The 21,344-nt window shown below is 54.2% G+C and overlaps 1 protein-coding gene across 5 annotated transcripts in view; it reads left to right on the top strand.

Moving 5' to 3' along the window:
- LINGO1 (leucine rich repeat and Ig domain containing 1) overlaps positions 1–21,344 on the top strand; it is a 212,439-nt gene that overhangs the window by 74,247 nt on the left and 116,848 nt on the right. For 3 of the 5 annotated variants that reach the window (XM_011932836.1, XM_011932837.1, XM_011932841.1), the window contains one exon: positions 16,124–16,185. The exons of the other annotated variants lie outside the window; for them this stretch is intronic. The gene's annotated coding sequence lies outside the window, so the exon portion shown is untranslated. The remainder of the gene's footprint in view (positions 1–16,123; positions 16,186–21,344) is intronic. 5 annotated transcript variants of the gene reach the window in all.

The following is a 21,344-nucleotide window of genomic DNA, read 5'->3' as shown; positions in this document are numbered from 1 at the left end:
AGGTCAAGGCACCCTGCAAGGATCACTCCCTTACTTTTGGTAGACGGGGTTGGACTCACTCCCATTTTACAGAGAAGGAAGCTGAGGCCTGAATGGGAGAGGGGCCTCTTGAGGGCATAGCATAAGTAAAGGCAGAGATTCACACCTGTGCTGACACCTGACTCAGGTCAGTTTAGATTGACAATCACGAATGGCATGCGCACTCTGTGCCCCGCCCTGGACACAGAGAGAGATGATACATACGCAGGCCCTCAAACAGGTGGTGGTCCATGGAATACCCTCCACGCTGCCCTCATTCTTCCTGACCTCCTTCTTGCCCAAACTCAGAGATGCCAGCTGCATCTTTCCCACTGGACTGGTCCTGCCTCTGACTCTGGGGTCCCTTCAGTGTAGGCTGCACAGGCAGAGGCTCCCATCTCATCAGCCAAAGTGTTTCTGGCACTTACCAAGCCCTGGCACGTAGTAGGGGCTCACCTAATACTTGTTTAGTGGTGGAATAAATGTCATTGTGTGGATTAAATGAGACCATGTATATGAAGTACTTGACACTCAACCAAATATTTATTGAGTGGAAAAATACCTTTGAGTGGAAAGAAGGAGGTACAGGGTGTCAAGTGTCTGGCTCATAGTAGGCTCAGCACAGGGGAATGGCTGCAGCCGTAATTGTTGGCATCCATTCTTCTGGAAGGGGTTGAGTGGATGGACCAGAAGCAGGCCCGGGAGGCTGGAGAGAGAGACGGGGAGGGAAGCAGGCAGGCACCGGAACTCCCAGGAAGAGGCAACAGCAGGGAGAAGGCTGGTTCACAGCTGGGGGCCCTGACACCTACTCCGTGTGGAGCTGGGGACTGGAGCGTGTACATGTGTGCACGCGTGTGGGTGGCTGTGTGTGTGTAAAACAAATAACTGGAAAATGAATTTAATTATAAGGCACTTTTAATAGTTATTTATATTTAATCCTGCTAATTCTACTTCTCATGTAGCCAAACTGTAATGCTATTCTTCTTACTCATTTGCTAGTGAGAGTAGGGGAGAGAGGGGAGCGGGAGGCAGCCTCTTGGGAGGGCAGCAGGTATCCCCCAACCCTGGGGTGGGCCCAGTTCAGGGATGGATACTGAGGACAGTGAGGAAGGGGCCACTGGCAAGGCTGTCTCAGGGGGCATCTGGGACGCGGCCCCTGCTCTGATTCCAGGGCACGTGTTCACTCAGCCCCTGGGGTGGGTATGGAGGAGCCATGGAGAGAGTCCAGCCTGAGTCAGGCAGACTCAGGTTCAAATCCATGTGTCTTAACTTCAGGGACTCACTTTCTCCACCTGTAAAGTGCTATCACCCACTCCCCACCCCCATCATGAGAGCTGCTGGGAGGATTAAATTGGAGAGAGTGGGCCTGTCCCATGGCAGCTTGTCCAGAAAGGCCGGTTCTGCACCCTCCTTCCTCTCACCAGCCCTCAAGCTGGCCCGCGGTCCAGCCCCTCCAGACACACCCAGCCAGCCCTCAGCTTATTGGCAGAGAGAAGATGTTTGACTAACTCTATGGCCAATAACTGACTTCTGTCCCTTATTTGAGGATGACCCCTTAGGAGAGCTAGAGAGTTGGGTTGGGTTGGAGGGTGGTCTGGTGGTGGGAGCAGCTTCACTGGGCATCTGGGAGCGGTCCACACAGCAGCCGTGGGAGTGGGCAAAGGGGATGACACATTCCTAAGAAGGGTCCACAGCATGGGCCACATGGTGGCTTTGGAGAAAGGTCAGGAGTTAGAGACCCAGACCCGCTCTGCTGTGGAGAGTCTGGGAAAGCTGGTGGCCCCGGCTGAGTCTCTTTTGTTTTCTTGTCGGGGCTGTGAGGCCAGGATGTGAAGGACTGGGCAATAAAACCAGGGAAGAGCTTCAGGCAAGTTTAAGGCCTGGAGATGGGGCTGGCGGGAAGGTGCTGAGTACTCACTGGGCCCACCTGGGGAATGGCATTGGGCTTGTTTTCTGACAGTGCTTCCTGTGGCCAGACTGAAGGCAGGGGCCTCAGAGTAGCCTGGAATGGAGCAGGCAGGTGATGCTGGGCTCAGACCTCTCTCTAGGGACCCCATAGAAATTGGGCTGGGGGGCTGGGTGCAGTGGCTCACACCTGTAATCCCAGCACTTTGGGAGGCCGAGGCAGTCGGATCACCTGAGGTCAAAAGTTTGAGACCAGCCTGGCTAACGTGGTGAAACCCTGTCTCTACTAAAAATACAAAAATTAGCCAGGCATAGTGGTGTGCGCCTGTAATCCCAGCTACTCAGGAGGCTGAGGCAGGATAATAGCTTGAACCCGGGAGGTGGAGCTTGCAGTGAGCTGAGACCATGCCACTGTACTCTCCAGCCTGGAAGACACAGCGAGACTCCATCTCAGGGGAAAAAAAAAAGAAAGGAGGAAGGAAGGAAAATAAATAAATAAATAAATAAATAAATAAATAAGGCTAGGGGCCAGTCACCGTGGCTCTTGCCTGTAATCCCAGCACTTAAAGAGGACGAGGTGGGAGGATTGCTTGAAGCCAGGAGTTCAAGACCAGCCTGGGCAACAAAGTAAACCTCTGTCTCTCCCCTGCACCACCCCCCAATAAAAGAAAAAAAAAAAAAAGAAAAAAAAAGAAATTGAGCTGGAACTGGGGTCCATGACCTCTTCCTGGAGCAGGGTTGTGGGGAGGAAAAGTCAGGGGCCCGCCTTCCTCCATGTGTTGCTTCCTCCTATGCTGTCCTGGTCCCACCCACTATGCTGGGGCCACCTACCTCAAGGTTCCTGGGCTCTGCAGGGCATCAAAGGGGTTGGCCACGCCCAGAGGCTACCCTGAGGGTGGGCCCTGAGCCAGGCTCTGTGCTGGGCTTCTTCCTGATCTTCTCTCGTGGAGTCCCTGCAGTGACACTGTAAGGTGGGTGCTACTATCCCCATTTTATAGATGGGGAAACTGAAGCTCAGGGAGATTGAGGGACATGATTAGAATTTGGGTCATCTGACTCCAAAGACAGTTCCTTTACCCACTGGCAAACTCTGGTGACCCAAGGGGAAGAGGAGGATGGCATAGTCAGAGCGCAGGGTGAAGGCACTGCCCTCTTAGGAACAGCTGAGAGAGCATGGGTTTCCAGTCCTGGTGTTCACACCCCCGGAGGTCCAGCAATGGTCTCTCTGAGGCCCTGCAGGGCTGTTGGTGTGGCTAGTGTCTTAACCCACTGGAGAGGGTGCCTCAAAGGGGCAACCACAGTCTCTGTTTAGAGTTGTGTGGAAGGAGAAAGGTTGGCTTTGGGCTCTGTTGCACCGGGGTTCAAATCTTGGCTCTGCTACACACCAGCTGTGTGCCCTTTGGCTGACCACCTGACCCCTGAGCCTCAGCATGGCCACTGCTCTCTGGCACGCAGTACACACGTGGTACCACCCACCCACCCTCCTCCTCCCCGCCTCCTTCCTCCACCGATGCGTGGAGGTGAGTAATGACTGAAGGTATGATACTCTCTGGGATAGTTTCACTTTAATAAGGCTTTAATGCCTCCGAACCCCAGTGGATGTTTCCCTTTAATGGTGACATTTCAGGCGTGGTGACAGCCATGAGGAGATTCTGGAGGTGGAGGCCTGCCTGGCTCTGCATTGGTGCAGCCTCCTTCTTTGGCCCTTCTTCCACTCCCCTTCCCCAGGGCTCACGCTTCTCTCTTGCAGTCAGGTCAGTGTTTCGTTAATTTGATTGAGGGATCTGTTCTGAGTGTGCTCACTCTACAGCTCCTAGAAGCCCAGCCTGGGAATTGGTGGGCGTTCTGACACAGACAGGGCCAACCTGAGCTCTGCTCGTCTAGGCAGTGAGAGGTTACAGCAAAAGTAATGAAGAGACTTGCAGGGGGAGTGATTGACCTGCTTGGGGGAACCCTGGAGGTCTGTCCCAGGGAAGAGTCTCTGGGCATGCTGAGCTGAACGTGATGGATCTTATCTGTTCATTAAGACAGCACCCACCCCACCCCCAGGACCTGTCTGCACTCCAGATGACTCGCAATGTCCCCTCATCCATTCAGTGCTCCTGAAGTGCTCCCAAGCCCTGGCTGTGTTGACAGGGGAGAGGAGGAGGAGGAGATGTGGCCCCCTGCTAGGCCTGGGCAGGGGACCAAGGGACAGAGGATTGGAGCTCTGGAGGAGCAGTCCTGGGCCTGCGGATGGGGTGGTTGGGTATTCTTAGCTAAGTCAGTGGAGCTAAAGAAAGGGAGGGTTTGAAGAGGTCCCGAGGGAGAGGTCCATGGCCTGGGCCTAGGGGCCTGCATTCTAGTCCAGGTTTTGCAGCTGATTCTTTTATGACTATGGGTAAGTCTCTGCCCTCTCCTGGCCTAAATTTTCCCATCTATCCGGTGGGGGTTTTGGTCTGGGCCAGCTAATCTATGGCCCCTTTCAGCACCCTCCATCCCTGGGAGTGGGGGTGGTCTCTGGAGCCCAAGGAGCTGGAGAGGGGTGGGAGGCAGATGTGCATGCTGCCGTGTGCTGTGGCCAGCACATTCATTAAGCAACTGTAAAATGGATACACCCCCCAGTTCACCTGGCACACGAACCTCTGGATTTATTTCTTCCTGAATGGTGCCATCCATCATGTTAGCTTTGCTGCCAATGGTGCGGCTGACTCCTGCCTGAGCCTCCTGAAGGGTAGGGTGCCTTGTTATCTTCCAGACCGGGCTCCTCGCTCCCAGCCCCCAGCCTTGCTCCTGCACCTGTCCGCCCCTCAACTTGTGTGGCATGGGGATAATTCTGCCCATTAGGTCTGCTCCAATCCCCAGCCAGACCACAGGTTCAGGGTGCTCTGAGGGGTTCTGGGGCAATCAGGGCTGTCTTCTTGAAGGAGGTGGCAGTACTGGCTTTAGGCCTAAAAATGTGTCAAGGCAGGAAGTGGACAGGTGGAAAGAAGACTAAGTGCTTTCAGTGTTGACGCTGAGGGAGGGATGGAATTCATGGAACAAAGTGAGCAAGGTCCCACACTTATACTCATGTTATGTATACCTATGTTGCTTATGAAAAGTGCCCAGGCAACAGTGTTTATTGACTGACTGATTGAGCCTGTCCCCAGTTCTTTTTTTTTTTTTTTTTTTTGAGACAGGGTCTCACTGTCTCTCCCAGGCTAGAGTGCAGTGGCGTGAACACACCTCCCTGCAATCTGGAACTCCTAGGCTCAAGTGATCCTCCTGCCTCAGTCTCCTGTGTAGATGGAACCACAGGTGCATGCCACCATGCCCAGATAATTTTTTGTTTTGTAGAGACGGGGTTTCACTTTGTTGCCCAGGCTGGTCTCGAACTCCTGGGCAGCCTCCTAAAGCGCTGAGATTATAGATGTGAGGCACCGTGCCCAGCTCCTGGTTCTTATAATTTCCTGTTTTTCAGATTCAGGTGCCCTTTTACCCTTCCTAAATGGCTCAGGAACTATTCGGTGACCCCACCCCAGCCTCCATCACACAGTCCCCCACAACATCCATCCCTGTTAGAGGCATGCAGAATATGGCAAAGTTTGACCGACCTTGGACAAGTCACCTCATCTTTTGAGCCTTGGTTTCCCCTTCTATGAAATAAAGATGGCTGGTCTTGCCTGCCAGGGTTTTGAGGAAGAGATGAGCAATTGTGTATGAGGTGATCGGCACAGGGCCTCATTCACAGCAGGGTCCCAATGCATGGGGGTCTCCTCCTTTATCCTGAAAAAGACCTGCAGGTTTCACTGAAGAAAGGACATTTGAGATGGTCTCTAGCGAATGAATAGAAGCTCAAGCTCAGTCGGCAGAGTCAGGTTGGAGTGGTAGTGGTTCTGGATTTCAGCAGGAAACCTGGAATGGTGCTAAGGGTCTCTGCTGGGGACAACTTTTTTTTTTTTTTTTTTTTTTTGAGATGGAGTCTTGCTCTGTCACCCATGCTGGAGTGCAGTGGCAAGATCTCGGCTCACTGCAAGCTCTGCCTCCTGGGTTCATGCCATTCTTCTGCCTCAACCTCCTGAGTAGCTGGGTCTACAGGTGCCCACCACCACGCCCAGCCCATTTTTTGTGTTTTTAGTAGTGATGGGGTTTCACCATGTTAGCCAGGATGGTCTCAATCTCCTGACCTCGTGATCTGCCTGCCTCGGCCTTCCAAAGTGCTGGGATTACAGGCATGAGCCACCGTGCCCGGCCTTTTTTTTTTTTTTTTTTAAGACAGAATCTTGCTCTCTTGCCCAGACTGGAGTGCTGGAGTGCAATGGTGCAATCTCGACTCACTGCAACCTCTGCCTCTCAGGTTCAAGCAATTATCATGCCTCAGCCACCTGAGTAGCTGGGATTACAGGTGTGCACCACCATGCCCAGCTAATTTTTTTTTTTAAGTAGAGATTAGTTTCACCATGTTGGCTAGGCTGGTCTCGAACTCCTGGCCTCAAGTCATCCCCCTGCTTTGGCCTCACAAAGTGCTGGGATTACAGGCGTGAGCCACTGTGCCCGGCTAGGGAACAGCTTCTTAAGCAAGGTGTGGTGGTTAAGAATGAGGCCTCTGGAGCCAAGCTGCAATCCTGGATGCACTCAGTAACTCTATGTGCATGACCTTGGGCAAAGTGCTAGACCTCTCTGTGTTTTGATTTCCTCCTCTGAAAAGGGAAATACTGACAGAACCTAGCTCACAGTCTTGTCGTGTTGATTAGATGAGTTTATACATGTAAAGTTTAGAATAATGCTGACTATATGTTAACTGTTTAATACAAGTTAGCGGCTTTTGTTATTTTATTTTATTTTTATTTTGAGATAGGGTCTCACTTTGGTTGTCCAGGCTGGAATGCAGTGGTGCCATCTCGGCTCAGTGCAGCCTCAACCTCCTGGACTCAAGTGATTCTCCCACCTCAGCCTCCCAAGTAGCTGGGATTACAGACGTGCACTACCACAACAGCTAATTTTTCATATTTTTAGTAGAGACAGGGTTTCACTATGTTGCCCAGACTGGTTTTGAACTCTTGGACTTAAGCAGTCTGCCCACCTTGGCCTTCCGGAGTGCTAGGATTACAGGCGTGAGCCACTGCTCCAGGCTGGCTTTTGTTATTCTTACTGAGGGTCAGAGAGGTTAGGGACTTGCTCATAGACACACAGCTTGTGATGAACATTCAGGATACAGGTTGATGCCTATTTAATTCCAAAGCTATGCTCTTTCCTCTGCTCCAGGCAGCCCTGGTGTCTGCCAGAGGTGCCTGATGTGCAGCCAGTATCCAGGCCTCGTTTGGGGAGAGGTTGAAGCAGGCTCTGCCCATGGTGAGTTCTCTCCTAAGGCTCTTTAAGAGCAGGACCTTGTCTGTCTCACTCACTTTCATATCCACTGGGGACCCTCAGGGCCTAGTAGATGCTCAAGAAATACTTGTAAGTTGGCTATAGATGAATCAATAAATGAAGGCAGAGAGGGTTACCGGGTTGCTCCTAGGGCTCCTGGTGCTCATCGTGGGAGCCCCTCACACCTCCATCTTCTGTGCCAAATTGGGAGGACTCCCCAACCCCCACAGTCTGGCTTTTAGCAGCACCCCCTTCAGCCCTTTTGATGCCCACCCAGCTGCCTGCCTCTCCCTAGGAGGCAAATCTTCAGCCTCCCTCCTGCGTCCCTGGGTTCTCCCTGCTTGCTTGTTAACTCGAGAATAACTCCCCAGCCAGCCCTGAACACGATGCTTTTGCCTCTGCTTTTATATTGCGTTGTAATGTGACTGTCTAAAGGTTCTTAAAGAAGAGAGAGAAGCAAGATCATTCTCTACTCTGTGCCCACAGTAGATTCTGTCTTCAGGAGGGATGGGGCAAAACCTCCCAACCCTCTTTAGACTGGGGGTCTTTGGAGCCTACCTGTCTTTAAGGTAGGGTACAGGGCACAGGCCTGAGGCCAGGAAGCCTGGGCTCTGACGCTGTCCCCTCAAGAGTCTGTGCTCCTCTTAGCCCCTTGACTCCCTGCGATGGGGGAAAGGAGTCACGCCCCTCCTTTCACAGAGGACATAGGGGTCCTGGAGCTCTCTGTCCCCTCTGCCCTGCCCCTGGAGAATGCTGGGTGCTTATGCCAAGCAGAGTGGGTTCCCGGTGAAGGTATGCTGGAGGTGGGCATAGGTGGATGGAGGGAGGAGGGAAAGGCGCTGCCTACAACCCCTCAGTGAGGCCCTCCTGGCAGGGGGAGCGTGGGGTAGTGGCTAGTCAGGAGAGCCAAGGCAGCATGGATCCCAGGAGGGCTCTCCTCCCGCCCCCCACCCTTTCGGTCCCTCCATGTCTCCCACCTTCCTCACCAGATTCTTCTTAATTTCTGAGAAGGTGAGGTTGGGCATCAGGCTGAGGGCCCTGTGCACCCATGCACCACTGCAGGTTCTCTCCATCCTCTCACTGCACCCCAAACTTTCTTGGAGCATCATGGAAATGCATCGGCTGTGAGGGTGGACTCCTTGTGTCTGGGACTGCCAGGGCTGGTCCACACCTAGCTGCTGAGAATTCCTCCCCTTCCAGCTGTTTCCTTCTTACCTTCCAGCTTTTTGGCAGGCTCTCTTCTAAAGTCTCTGCCACAGTTGAAGGTGGCCGTGCTCCCACTCTCCCCGGACAGCACGCTACTCTTTGGAATTCGGTTCCCCTGACTGTCTTGTGACACCAACCCTCCAGCAGACTGAACAAAAGTTATGGTTTTGCAGAATATCCAGCTTTTTCTCCTTAGTTGGGAGTGATGCTCTCTCGTGGCTTCTACATCCTGAATGAGGTAGAATCCCTCTGTCTCTGGCTTTCGTGGTTAACAGTTTTGGATTTACCCAGATCTGGGTTCGAATTCTGCCTCCACCAGATGCTGGCTGTGTGCCTTAGGTGAGTCATCCCAACCCTGCGCCTTAGTTTCCCCTCTGGAAAGGGGGATACTGGTGCCCAGTTCAGTGAACTGCTGAGAGGGAGATGAGTTGATCTGCCCGGCACCTGGAAGTGCTCAAGAAGTGGCCATCAAGTCGCTCTGTGAGGCCCTGTTCATTGTGCCTCTGCCTCCCAGCGGCTGTGGGGAGGAAAGCCAGGGAGCAGCTCTGGCTGGGCCGGCCTGCAAGCCGGGGCGGGGCCAGCCTGTGCCTTCTCACCTTCAGAAGATTTGGAGAAAACACTCTGCTCCACACGTGTCCCCGGCAGCTTCTCTGGCCCAGCCTGAGCTAGGCTTGTGGGGCTTAGCCAGGTCCGTTAGCTCCTTGGGAACGTCCCCTCTGCCCAGCCTCTCACCTTACCAGTGCCTGGCAGAAGGCCCCACTCTGCTTGGATGGGTCCATGGAGCTCCTGGGCACAGAGGGTGATGCTCAGCACCTTTGCCTGGCATTGGAGGCCCTGCCCATTATGGATGGCCCAACCCCCCCTCCGCCCTTCTCCCTTGCCCATCTCTTTCTCTCCATCTGAACCCAGGATTCCTCTTGGCCCCTCTCCTTTCTGGTTTCAGCTGAGGTCTTGGGAAGCCTTGTGTTTCGACATTCTAGGTGAGAGCATTCTAGGCCAGGCTTTTGAGTACGTATGGGGACCAGGGCTTCTTCAGTCCCCAGAAGCAAGGCAGGGCTGGTTGCACAGAGCTTCCTTTACCTCCAACTGTACCTGATGCCCACAGAGCCCGCAGCCTCAGGGGACTGCACTGGGGAAGCTGAGGCGGGAAGCTACTTGTCTGCGGAACCACAAGGTCAAGCGGTTTTGTTTCTTGCTGGCAGTGGTGGGCCCTGGGGAGAGCGGCTGGCCACAGTGTAGTCTGTGGGGCCTGCGGCCTGCCCCTCCTGGGTGGCCGGGCCCTGTTTCCAGGGCTGCTCTTGGGGACACTGGGGCCTAGGCTTCTGAGGACCCCAGGGAAGGGTGGTCAGGGGCCTTCCTGGGGCAAGAGCCCTGGCCTCTGCTGTATCCTCTAAAGGTGGCTGGGGTAGGGGGTCCTCAGGGCCCAAAGGCAGAGGGTGGAAAACCTGAGACTGGTCAGGGAAGGTTCCAGGAGTTTCCCAGCCTCTCAGGACAGTGTGTGGGGCGGGGGTTGGTTCCCGAAAGGCTCAGGCTTGGGGTGCTGCTGACTCGTGTTCCCAGAAGCTCAGCCAGGCCAGAAGCCTAGAGGGCAAAGAGGCAAATCTAGAGGGGGCACCTGTGGGGCTTTTTGCAGGGTGTCCCCTGCTGAGAGTGCCCTCCCCAGCCCAGCCAATGTATCCTTTCTGGAGAAGCACTTCAGGTGTCTCTTGCCCCCGCCGGCCCAGGTTTGGGCTTCTCCTCCAGGCTCCTGGTTCCCTTCCTTGGCCACATGGTATGGTAGCTGCCTGACTCCTGGTGTGTGAGCTCTTCTGGGGGTGAGGGCAGGGCTGGGGGGGGGGCAGTGCCTGAGCCCCAGGAGATGGATATGTGTGGACAATGACTGCTTAGGGACAGGAGGGAGGCTGCTGTCACCTTTGGCCACTGTTGCCGGGCCGCATAGCTCAGCAGAAGCACTGCCTTCTTGGAACCTCAGCTTCTTCTTCTCCTCCTGGCCTTTTTGGGGGTTGAAGGTTAGAGATCTGCTTGGGCAGGCCTCGGTCTTTAGGTGCCCACCTCTGCAGGTCTTTTCTGAGCCTCTGTCCCTGTTGCTCTGGACTCCCCACCCTACTGTCCAAATCCTTGTGTATTCAAAGCCCCGCCCCGCCCCTCCAGGAAGCGCTCACTGATGCCTCCAGCCCTCACTGATCAGAGTCAAAACCTCCTGAGGGTGCTTCCATTTGCTGTCTTCCCCTTGACACACACCCTTGGCTGTGAGTGGGGCACCAGGTACACAGAGGCCCCACAGCATGACTGGCAGGTGAACCTGTAACATCCCATAACAGGCCAGCATGGTCTGTGCCGGGTAGGGAGGAGCACAAGGGTGGGGCCATTGAGGCAACATTTGTGCTGCATCTTGGAGGGAGAGGCTGGAGACAAGAGGGTCTTAGGGGCAGACATCAGGCTAGGAAAAGCCTTGAATGCCAGGTGGGTAATTTGGGGATCTGGCCTTTCTCTGCAGGCAGAGCACCAGGGGAGAGGCTCTAAATGGATGGTGCACTCCTGGGAGCAGACCCTCCCCATAGTGCCTAGAGCCCTCCACCCATACCCTCTGCCTGGTGGTCTCATACTTGTTTTTCAGACCTCTGCTCCAAGGACACTTCCTCAGGGAAGCCCTCCCTGACCACACTGTCCATGCTGTCATGGCTCCTTGGCTTTTCCTTTAAAGCCCTTATCCCAATCTGTCTCCCACCCAAGTGTGGCCATTGATTAATGACTGCCTCTGCCACCAGGCTTTATAGCCACTGAGGGCAGGAATCAGAAGGGTTTGGTGGTTCCCTGGGTCCCCAGCTCTCAGCTCAGTGCCTGGCACAGGATAGGTGCTCCATAAACGCTGACTGAATATGTGAATGCATGCGGGGCACAGAACCCAGGAGCCGCTGGCTGGAGGGGCTGCTGGCTGATGGGTTGAGGGGAAGCACAGTCCCCCAGAAAGCAGGGGCAGCTCCTCTGCCCCAGCCATCCCAGCCAGTGCTGTGCTCCCTTTGTTTATCATAGGTAGCTCTTTAAAGAACCACTTGCAGGAACAAAAGCTGTCTCTGGCAGCACCTCAGTGGGTGGGCTGGGCCTCCTGAAATGCTTTGAGAAAAGGTGGACTGAGCCAACTTGTCACCCCCAGGCTGGCTGGTGACTCTTGGGAGAGGGGGCGATCACAGTGGCGGGGGAGCGTGGGAGGCAGGGTGATTGGTGGACCCAGCCCTGACCTCACCAAAATTATTTTTAAAGCCTGCAAGAGAAAGGGGATATTTTTAACCTTTGTTCCATCAAGGCATCCCAAGGGAAAAAGAAGGGAAAAGGAAGGAGATGGGGAGTTGCAGAGGGGCACAGGAGTAGGGCCAGGGGCTTCTGAGGGAGGGGAAGCAACCCCAGAGGCCCCCAAGGACTTGCTTTTTTGTCCCTAGCCCTTTTAAATTTTTTAAAAGCTCCAAACAGCAAGAGGGACAGTGGAGTTCATTATATCGAGTTATCTCCTCCGTTTCAGGCAAAGATCAATCTTCTGAGTCTTGCAGCTCCAAGTGGGGAGGGGAAGAGAAAGAAAATGGGAGGCGAAAGGAAAAAACTCCCTGGACCAATTTCCGCTGTGAACACAATTACTGGGCTGCCTGGCAGTGGCGCCAGCTGTTGGCAGGCATCCTGGCCCCCCGCCAGTCGCATTCAGCTGCCGGCCGCCCCCAAGGCTCCCTCCTGAATGGGACAGATTGGCAGGTGTAAGAGCCCCAGACCTCCTGGGGTGTGGGCTACTGGGCCTGTTATCCCAGGGACTCTGGGGCCCCAGTGCTGTGCAGTGTTCTCTGCTGCGCCAGCTGGCCAGGCCTCAGTCTGGCTTCCACCTCCCTGCCTTTGCAGTGTGTCCTGCCTACTGGGCATGCCCTCTGGCTCCTGCCCGCTTCTTCATATGGGTGGCAGTTCATGTAGGGAGTGAGAACACAGGCTTCAGAGCCTCGTAGAGCTGACTGTGCCTCCCTCCCTCCCTTTCTTCCTTCCTTCCTTCTGCAAATATATATTGACTGTCTCCTGCGTGCCAAGCACTGGACATAGTACAGAGGTGAATCCAGAGGTGAATGAGGTGGCTTCAGGCCCTGCGTGCCTTATGGAGTTTATATTGTGATGAGGAGGCAGACAAGAAACAAGGCCACATATAAATAAACAAGATAATATCAGGCGGAGGAAATGCTTAGAAAATTGGAAGAGACTGGGGTGCATGGTGGGCATTTTACCTCGGGCGACTAGGGATAGTAAGAGGGCTCATTTGAATGGGATGGTAAGAAAGCCTGGGGGAAGAACCTTCAGTAGAAGGAGCAAGAGGGCAGAGACCCTGAGACTGGCCCATGTGGGAGGGAGGCCGATTGTGGTGGAAGATGATTTCTGAGAGGTGGGCAGGGCCTCGAAGGCTTTGGAGAGAGTTTGAACTTGAGTTCAAACTGTACCATGGGCTCGTGGCAGGGCAGCCGCGGGGCCTGATTCTCACGTCATTGTGCTGCTCTGATAGTTTGGGGCCAGAGGTGGAGGCAAGGAGCTGAGTGAGGGAGGAGGCTGTTTCAATAATCCGGGCAAGAGCTGGCCAGGGCAGGGCAGAGGAGCTGGGGGAAGCAGTCAGGTTCCAGATGTGTTCTGGGGTAGACCTGACAGGGTTTGCTGACGGCTTGGGTATGGGCTGAGGGAGAAAGAGAAAAGTCAAGGCTGAGAGAGATGTAATTTGGGGATAAAAATGAAGAGTTATGTTTTGGACAGGTCTGTTAGATGAGCAAGTGGAGATGACAAATAGGCCTCTGAACATAAGCTGGTGCTCAGGAGGGAGCTGAGGCTGGTGAGAGGGACCTGGGGCACAGCAGGGTTTTAAAGCTGAGGAGTGTGCAGACAGGGTGGGATGGAGAGGAGGTCCTGGTGAGCCCTGGGGCCTCAGATGCTTGGAAGGAAGTGAGGTAAGAGGGGAGAAGGTGTAGGAGGACAGCCAGGAGAGGCCGAGTCCTGGAAACCCGGAGATAAAATGTCTTCTGATGGAGAAAGCAATCAGCCATGTCAGATGCTGCTGAAAGCTCAGGGACCAGTGGGGGAACAGAGAATGACTATTGGGCTTGGCAAAACTGAGATTTCTGGGGGACCTTGATAAGAGCAGTTTTGTGGAGTGGTGGGGACAGAACTGGAGAGGGAACTGGAGGTGAAGGAGTGGAGACAGTAGAGACAGTCCGTGAGTTTTGCTATTAAAGGGAAGCAGACAAATGGGAGGGTATGTGAGGTCAAGGAATTTCCCCCCCTCCCTCTCTGTCTTTTCCTCTCCCTCCTTCCTCCCCTTCCTCCCTTTCTCCTTTCTTCCCTCCCCTCTCTTATCTTTTACGATATTGAGGCAAATTGCTATGCTCTGTGACTTTGGGCAAGCAGCACAACCTCTCTGAGCCAGTTTCCTTTTCTGCAGAATGGAGGTGACAACCCAGATGTTACTGGATCTCATGCACAACAGGTGCTGAGTAAATGGGAGCTGTTCTAACATAGGGTTCACATGAGGAAATGGACAGTTGCTCATCAGTACAGATGTTTTATGGAGGTCAACTTGGAAGCAAGTATCGACATGTAAAACATGTATACCCTTTGATCTACCCTTTAGGAATGCACCCAGAGAAATACTTACACATGTGTGCAATGAGGCAGGATGTTTTTTCCAGCAATGTTTGAAATAAAACATTGGAAACACCTAAGCACTCATCCTTGGGGGCCTGGTTACACAGGTGAGGGTACACCCCGCGTGGCATGCCTCAGTGCAGCACCACGAGAGCTCAGCTGTGACGGTCCATTAGGAGAATATGGTGGAGCTTCACAGCCCAGATCCACACTTTGGCTCCACTATGCCCTGGCTGTATACTCAGGTGGCTTACTGGTCACCACTCTATTCTGCACCTCAGTTTTTTTTTCTTTTCTTTCTTTTTTGGTTTTTCTTTTTTACAGATGAAGTCTCATTCTGTCACCTAGGCTGGAGTGCAGTGGCATGATCATAGCTCACTGTGGCCTCCACCTTGGCTCAAGTGATCCTCCTGCCTCAGCCTCCTGAGTAGCTAGGACCACAGGTGCACACCACCATGCCCAGCTAATTTTTTAAATTAATTTATTTTTTTGTAGAGACAGGGTCTTCCTATGTCACCCAGGCTGGTCTTGAACTCCTGGGCTCAAGCGATCCTACCCCTTCAGCCTCCCAAAGTGCTGGGATTACAAGTGTGCACCACTGCACCTGGCCCACTTCAGTTTCTCATCTACAAAATGAGGATCAAAACAGCACCCACTTAGGGAGCTATTAATAGGATCAGATGAGTTAAGAGGTACAGCACTCAGCCCAGTGTCTGGCACACATTAGGTGCTCAGTGAGCACAAGCATGGTTATTGCTGTGTATGGACAGGGAAAGGTCTCAAAAATCTGTTGTGAAGTGAGGAATGCAGGTGCACACAAGTATAGGGGCTGTGATCCCTGGCATATACCCCCATGTCTGTGTACACCTCTCTGCACACGTGTGCAAGTGCACAGTTAAAGTTTCACGCCAAAGGGGTGGCATTCAGTACCTCTGGAGAGGTGACTGGGAATGAGAGTGTTTACTGTACAGACTACCATATTTGAACCTCCTAAAAAGAGAATGCTTTCATGTGTTATTTGCGTATTAAGACTATAATATGTGAGGGTAGTCATTTAGGTCTTCACCTCTTTTGGGAAGCGTTCCGTGACTGCACCAGCCCACCGCCTGCCCCTGTCAGATCTCCTTAGTGTTCAAAAGCCGTATTTCCACCGCGGCCACTGGGAGTAAGATATATGTGCACACGTGCATGTGTGTGTATGAGTGGTCTCCCATTTAGCCTGGGAATTCCTTGAGGGTATGGGCTTTGTACTTTCCAGGCTGGACACATCTTCAAGGCCAGCAGTTCTCAAAGTGTGATCTCCAACCAGCAGCATCAGCATTACCTGGGAGCTTGTTGGAAATGCAGATCCTCAGCACCCCCCCCCCCCCCCCCCCCGCCTCCAGGACCTACTGGTCAGAAACTCTTGGGGTGGAGCCCAGCAAGCTGTGTTTGCACAAGTCCCAGCAACTCTGTTGCACCTGCTTGTACTGATGGGAGGCACAATGAGGGTCACAGGGTGAGCCAGTGACAAAGCTGAGACTGGGTCCAGGTAAAGGCCTCAGGCAGACATGCGAAGGCAGTCCTGGGTACTCCCTTCCCACCAGCTCCTCTGTGCTCCTAGGGACCATGAACCACATGTGGCCTCAGGAGGGAGGATTTGAGGTTCAGCCCTGTGTATCCAGGGGCCAGAGAACTGTGACTTCCACTGCAGACAGGCTTGGATAGGTGGGGGCTGCGCTGCAAGTCCAATTTGTGTGTCCTCCAGGGCTGTGCGGGTGCCTGCATCCCAGCCTGCTGTAGCCCAGGCCCTTTCTTTACCGAAAGTGCAATCTTGACTCTGGAATGAATGTGGCATCTTTAGGCTGCCCACAAGCTTCCAGAGGGCAGGGTCCAGGTCTCCTCCTGCTCTATCTGGCCCAGTGCATGGGGAAGCCCAGGCTGGGCAGAGACTTGGGTGGGGTTGGACTGCAGGACAGGTCTGCAGGCCCCAATCTGACTGTCCTCTCACCTCTTCCCTGCTGTCTCTTTGCAGGTGTCCCACCGAGGAGGCCCTGATCTTGAGCCCGGAGCCCTGAGACCTGAGCCGATGCTTGAGTGAGTTGAGCAGCTGCTGTCTGTGTTGGTGGATGCAGTGGGGCCAAGGGGTGTGTGCAGAGCAGCAGCCCTCTCTCTGCTACCCCTTTCTCCTCTACCATCTCCTGGACCCCCCTTTCCTGTCCCCAGCCATATTCCTGGGGAGGGGCACTTTTGAGTCACTGGGCGAGGTGGAGGCGGGAAGGTTTGGGGATCAGCTGTTAGGAGAAAGGAGGAAGGCAGCTCCGTGGTCTGATGGGTCAGGCTTGTGGGTACTGGGGGCCCTTGGAGGGCAACCGCTCGGGCCCTGGGGAGCGTGGATGCCTGGCCCAGGCACCAGCCAGCCTTGAACTTGGGGATCCTGGAGGCTCCTCCTGGAAGAGGGGTGGAGCTGTGGGCCACTCAGATGAAGTGGGCAGGCCAGGGAATCTGTTGGGTCTGGGGGTGCTCTAGGTGGTCAGGCTCTGACCTTAGGGCCTGGTTGTGCTCTGTAATAAGCATTTTTCAGACACTATTCCTGTGTCTGGGGATCACTGTTAGACAAGGGGTGGCAAGGCTGTCCCCAGTAGCCCCTAACCTCGACTTCAGTTCCAAGGACACTCTGTCCTGGGGATGATTACAGGGAGGGCTTCTGGTTTGGTATTTTTTTTTTTTCTTTTTTCTTTTTAATTAAAAAAAAAAAAAAAATCCATGCTCTCCCTTTCTCTCCGGGATTCTGGTTTTAATTTGGTGTCAAGGGCCTAGGCTTCTCTTCCGAGTCAGCCTTACCTACGTGCTCAGGAGGGAGCAGAAGGAGTGTAAAGTTGGGGAGACGGCACCCCTACTCAGAAGCCTGAAGCAGCAGCAGCAGCAGCTCTATCGAATTTGAAGTAGTGGGAGCTGGAGGGGTGTGGCTGTCCATCCTCCACCCTTCCCTGGCCTAACTGGCCCCACGGCCCAGGGCAGGGGTTAACTGATATAAGGAGTTAGGGCTCTGTCTTCAAATTTCCGTATCTGTAAAAGGGAGCTCCTCATAGCACATCCTCCTGAGCACTGTGTTGTGTGTAGAAGGCCAAGTACCAAGAGCTTGGCACACAGTTGGTGCTCAATAGATGTGAAAACACACAGTCATTTTGCAGCAGAGCCTTGGAAGGAGTTTGAAGGATCTGGGGATTGGAGAAGTGCAGCCCTCGGCAGCTCAGATGCCCCTGCAAGGGCCCGTGCAGCCTCCTGTCATTTGGGAGAGGAGAAACTACGCTCAGTGGACCTAATCCAGGCAGACTGCCTGGAGGAGGGGTGCTAATTGTGATTAATTTATGATGGTTGATCACCTCTTTTTAAGTGTACAAGAACTGTCTTCATACTTTAATTAGCTCATTAATCTTAGCAACAGCAACCTATGAGAGGGAGCAGTTTGTTCCCTTGCCGAGGCCTTGGTGGCAAGGTAGGATTTGGTCTTGGTCTCCACTCCAGGTCCCATGCGTCTATCCATCTCTCTCCCTACACTTTGTCTCCCAGTGGTGGGTCACCGGAGAGGAGGGCTATGGTTGGAGGCCACGCCCTTGGCCACCATGTCCTCTGGTCAGGCCTTCAGGGGTCATGGCATGGGGGTGGGAGCTGGAGGCTGCATCCATGAAGATGTGTGTGTGGACCAGGCAGCCACAGCCAGCAAGATTGTGAGAGGGAGCCTCTGGACTAGTCTCTCGGGTTCTGGGTCTGGGGCACGTCCGTCCTTCCTGGACATGCCCTCTTCCCTGTCCTCCGCACTTGGACGCTAACAGTCCCCTCTGCTCAGAATGTGCCTCCTCTGAGAAGATACCCCACAGCAGCTGCCCTCAGCTGTCATCCCGTGGGTGGCTGAGTGGGCCCCAGCCATACTCGGTTCAGTGAGAATGAGTTCCAGGCACTTGTCCCGACTTGGATGGGGAAGCTGTGGGGGTGGCTGGGGCTGAGAGGGCCTGGAAACAGGAAGGAGGGTGGGCAGGCAATTCAGGGATCTACAGACACAGGATTCAGTAGAAGGGATGCCATTCAGGGGAGAGCTGGGAAGGGGCAGGCTCCAATCCAGGAGGCCGGCCGTGGCCGGCGGGGAGGGCTGTCAGTCAACACACCTGGACGCAGCATCTGAGCACCCTCGATTATTTATGACTCGTGGGATGGCCTCATGAAATCTTTGGAATAAAAGCAGCCTGTGTGCTGGATCAGAGCCTGAGCGTGCGTGCTGGGGGGCATGGGAGCCAGGAAGGAGGCATTATGCAAACCCAGGAGCCATAGTTACAACAACGGCATCTGTCCGAGTGCAGAGCAGGGAGCCATCATGGGCTCTGTGTGCAGGCAGGGCTGGCATGGGGTGTGGCCAGCGTTGGCCAGAAGCTCTGCCTCAGGGGAAGCCACTGAGGCACTAAGGGGTGGATGCCCATTTGACGGGCCTGCACATGTGAAGCCCATTGCAGAAGGGACCTCAGTCCACCTGGCACAACCCAGCAGGCCTGGGGAAAGGGCCTTGTTTGGATGGGTGCATTTGCTGGGCACCTCCCGCCACCCCATCATCACCACCAGAGTTTACTGCCTGAAGTTTTGTGTGGGCCTGAGATGCGGATGCAAGCTAGCACTACCTTCATTTCTAAAACAGGGGAGCAGAAACATGGGGGTGGATGTTAGGCCAGTTCCCTAAACAACATCCTATGCTTGGGGACTTAATTTTTAACTTTAAGGTCAGAATGTGTCTGCTGCAAACAATGCTGTTGGTTTTCAACTCAGTTCAGCGCAGAAGGGAGGCCCCGTTGCTCTTTCTGCCAGCCCCCTGGTCCTGGGCATTTCTGAGGAGCTGTGGGTGGACCTAGCAGTAAAGTGTAGAGTGCAGACCTCAAGTCCGGAGCTAGACTTGGGTTCATGGTTTCTCTGTGCATCAGTCTCCTCATCTGTAAAATGGGCACAGCAGTTGTTTTCTCACAGGTGTATTGGGAAGATGAGATGAGATGATGCATGAGAAGTCTTTACATATGACCTGGCACATGGTGAGGGCCTGTCAGTGGAGTTGTTGTGCTTGTCATTGCCATGGTTGGTGGCTGGTTGGGTGGGCAGCAGAGCCAGTTCAGTCTGAACTGGGTGACATTCAGGTTCCTGTATCCAGGCTGCTGTGGTTGTGGTAGGGGAGGCGGCTCCAGTTTCTTCCACTGTCTCCCTCTGGGTGTCGGTTACTGAGGGCTGCCAGGGGTAGTGCTGGACAGGGGGGAGCTGGGTGTGCAGTTGGAGAGAACTTGTCCCTGCTTCAGTGACAGGAGCTCTCAGCCACCTGGGTAGAGGAGGCACAGAGGGATGAAATCTCTGAGCCTCAAGGAAATAAGGAGGCTGCTTTAATGGGGCACAGAGAAGCAGCAGTGGCAATGCTGGGGTTAAACGGAGAGGCCTGACACACTGTGGTGGTGGCGAGGAGGAGAGTGAGGAGAAGGAACTGGCGCAGGCTCTTCACACATGGAACATCACTGGTTCTCACGCAGGAGAGGGATGCCATTATCCCTGTTTCCCTATGAAAAATGGAGGCCCACATAGGGAAGCTAGTTGACCCAAGTCACAGAAAAGGCAGAGCTGGGATTGAATCCCCTTTCCCATGTCCTGTGCCCTGGAGGGGTTGAGGGCACTAGGAGTGGGGCTGGCTTTAGTGCCAGGCTGTGGCTGTCCCAGGCAGGGGACATACGTGGACCTGGATGTGCACACGTGTGCATGTGCATTTGTGTGCCGAGTCTCTCCCCACTTCAGCAAGGAAGCTCTGTGGGAAACTAGGGCAGTGGGGCGGCTCTCTGCCACCTCCTACAGTATTGGCACCTGGGGGCGGCTTCTACATTGGAGCCTGGTGTCTGGGCCCAGCCTGTTCTCCCCTCACATGTGCCTCCCATGACTCTGCCCCCACCCCAGCCTGCCTGCCAGGATGGAGGGGTGTCCGGGGGGCTAGAAGGTACCCTGGGATAATAAAAATAATTCTCAGCTAAGACATTGTATGCCAAGCATGAGTAAACATCATTCTCCCGTTATCCAAGGCCAAAGGGGCAGAGTGACTTGCCCATGGCCACACAGCTAGGCAGTTGTGAGGCAGGATTCTGACCCTAATGGTGGCCGGAGATCCTGGGGGACCCAGCTCTGGTTTTTCTCAGCGGGCAGTCCCAGGACAGCCCCTCAAGGTCCTGAGGAGCCAGGACCCTGCCCCAGCTATCATTTACCAACCTTTCTGTGGCCAGGCCTGAGGGAGGCATGGGCCACACCTCCCCTCAGTCTAACCTGCCTGCAGGTCCTTCCTGTTCCCATGTTACGGATGTGGAGACTGAGGCTCAAGAGGGCCCCAATGCCACTCTGATGCTGAAGTCTGGCTGTCCCCCCCTTGCCTTGCTGCTCCAGAGTGTCTACTGATGCCCTCTGCCTGCGTCTCCCCATGCTGGTGCTGTGGCCCAGGCCTGATGCCTGCCTGTGCAGCTAGAGGGAAAGAGAGAGCCTGGACCAGTCTGGATATAGAGGGACAGAGAGGCAGGGGCAGCCCCGACACAGATGGGTAGGGGGCAGGTGCTGGACCATCTCAGTCTCAGAAAGTCATGTGCACCGTCCGAGCCCCTGAGGCAAGATGGGTAGCTACTGATAACCTGGTTTGTGGCATCAGACAGCATGGCATGAGTCCCAGCTCCAGTACTTACCAGATGTGTGGCCTTAGACATGTTACTTAAGCTCTCTGGGCCTCAGTTTTCCCATTGGGTAAGGGGAAAATGATAGTAGAACCCACCTCACGGGCTGTTAGGGGATAAATGGCATATTCAGGTACTGCACTAGGAATGACATTTGGCATGTAGTAGGCACTCAGTAAATTCTAGTCAAAGTTGTCATTGTTATTAGCAGGGCTATAGAACATTCTAGGGTGAGAGCAGAGCCTTCCTAGCTCCTATGTGCAACTAGATGCCAGAGCCAAGAGGGACAGGACTGGGGCCTGCTTCAGCCTCCCCCTTACTCCCCCCACAACGCTGCCAACCCCGGACCTCCGGTCCTGAGTTTTTCATTCCCTGGGGAGCAGGTAAATGTGGGGTGGGTTGGAGTGGATTTGCCATTTTGCACATCAACTATTTTTATATTTATACCTACCTTATTCCAGTAAGTGTTTGTGAGAGCTAAGCATAATCGTGATACCAAGGTAGACAATCCAAGGCAGGGGAAAAAGGATG

The sequence above is a fragment of the Colobus angolensis genome, unplaced genomic scaffold (genome assembly GCF_000951035.1).
Source record: "Colobus angolensis palliatus isolate OR3802 unplaced genomic scaffold, Cang.pa_1.0 Scaffold99, whole genome shotgun sequence".
NCBI lineage: Eukaryota > Metazoa > Chordata > Mammalia > Primates > Cercopithecidae > Colobus > Colobus angolensis.
The sequence above is the reverse complement of the archived record's forward strand: the minus strand, read 5'-3'. Positions and strand labels throughout refer to the sequence as shown.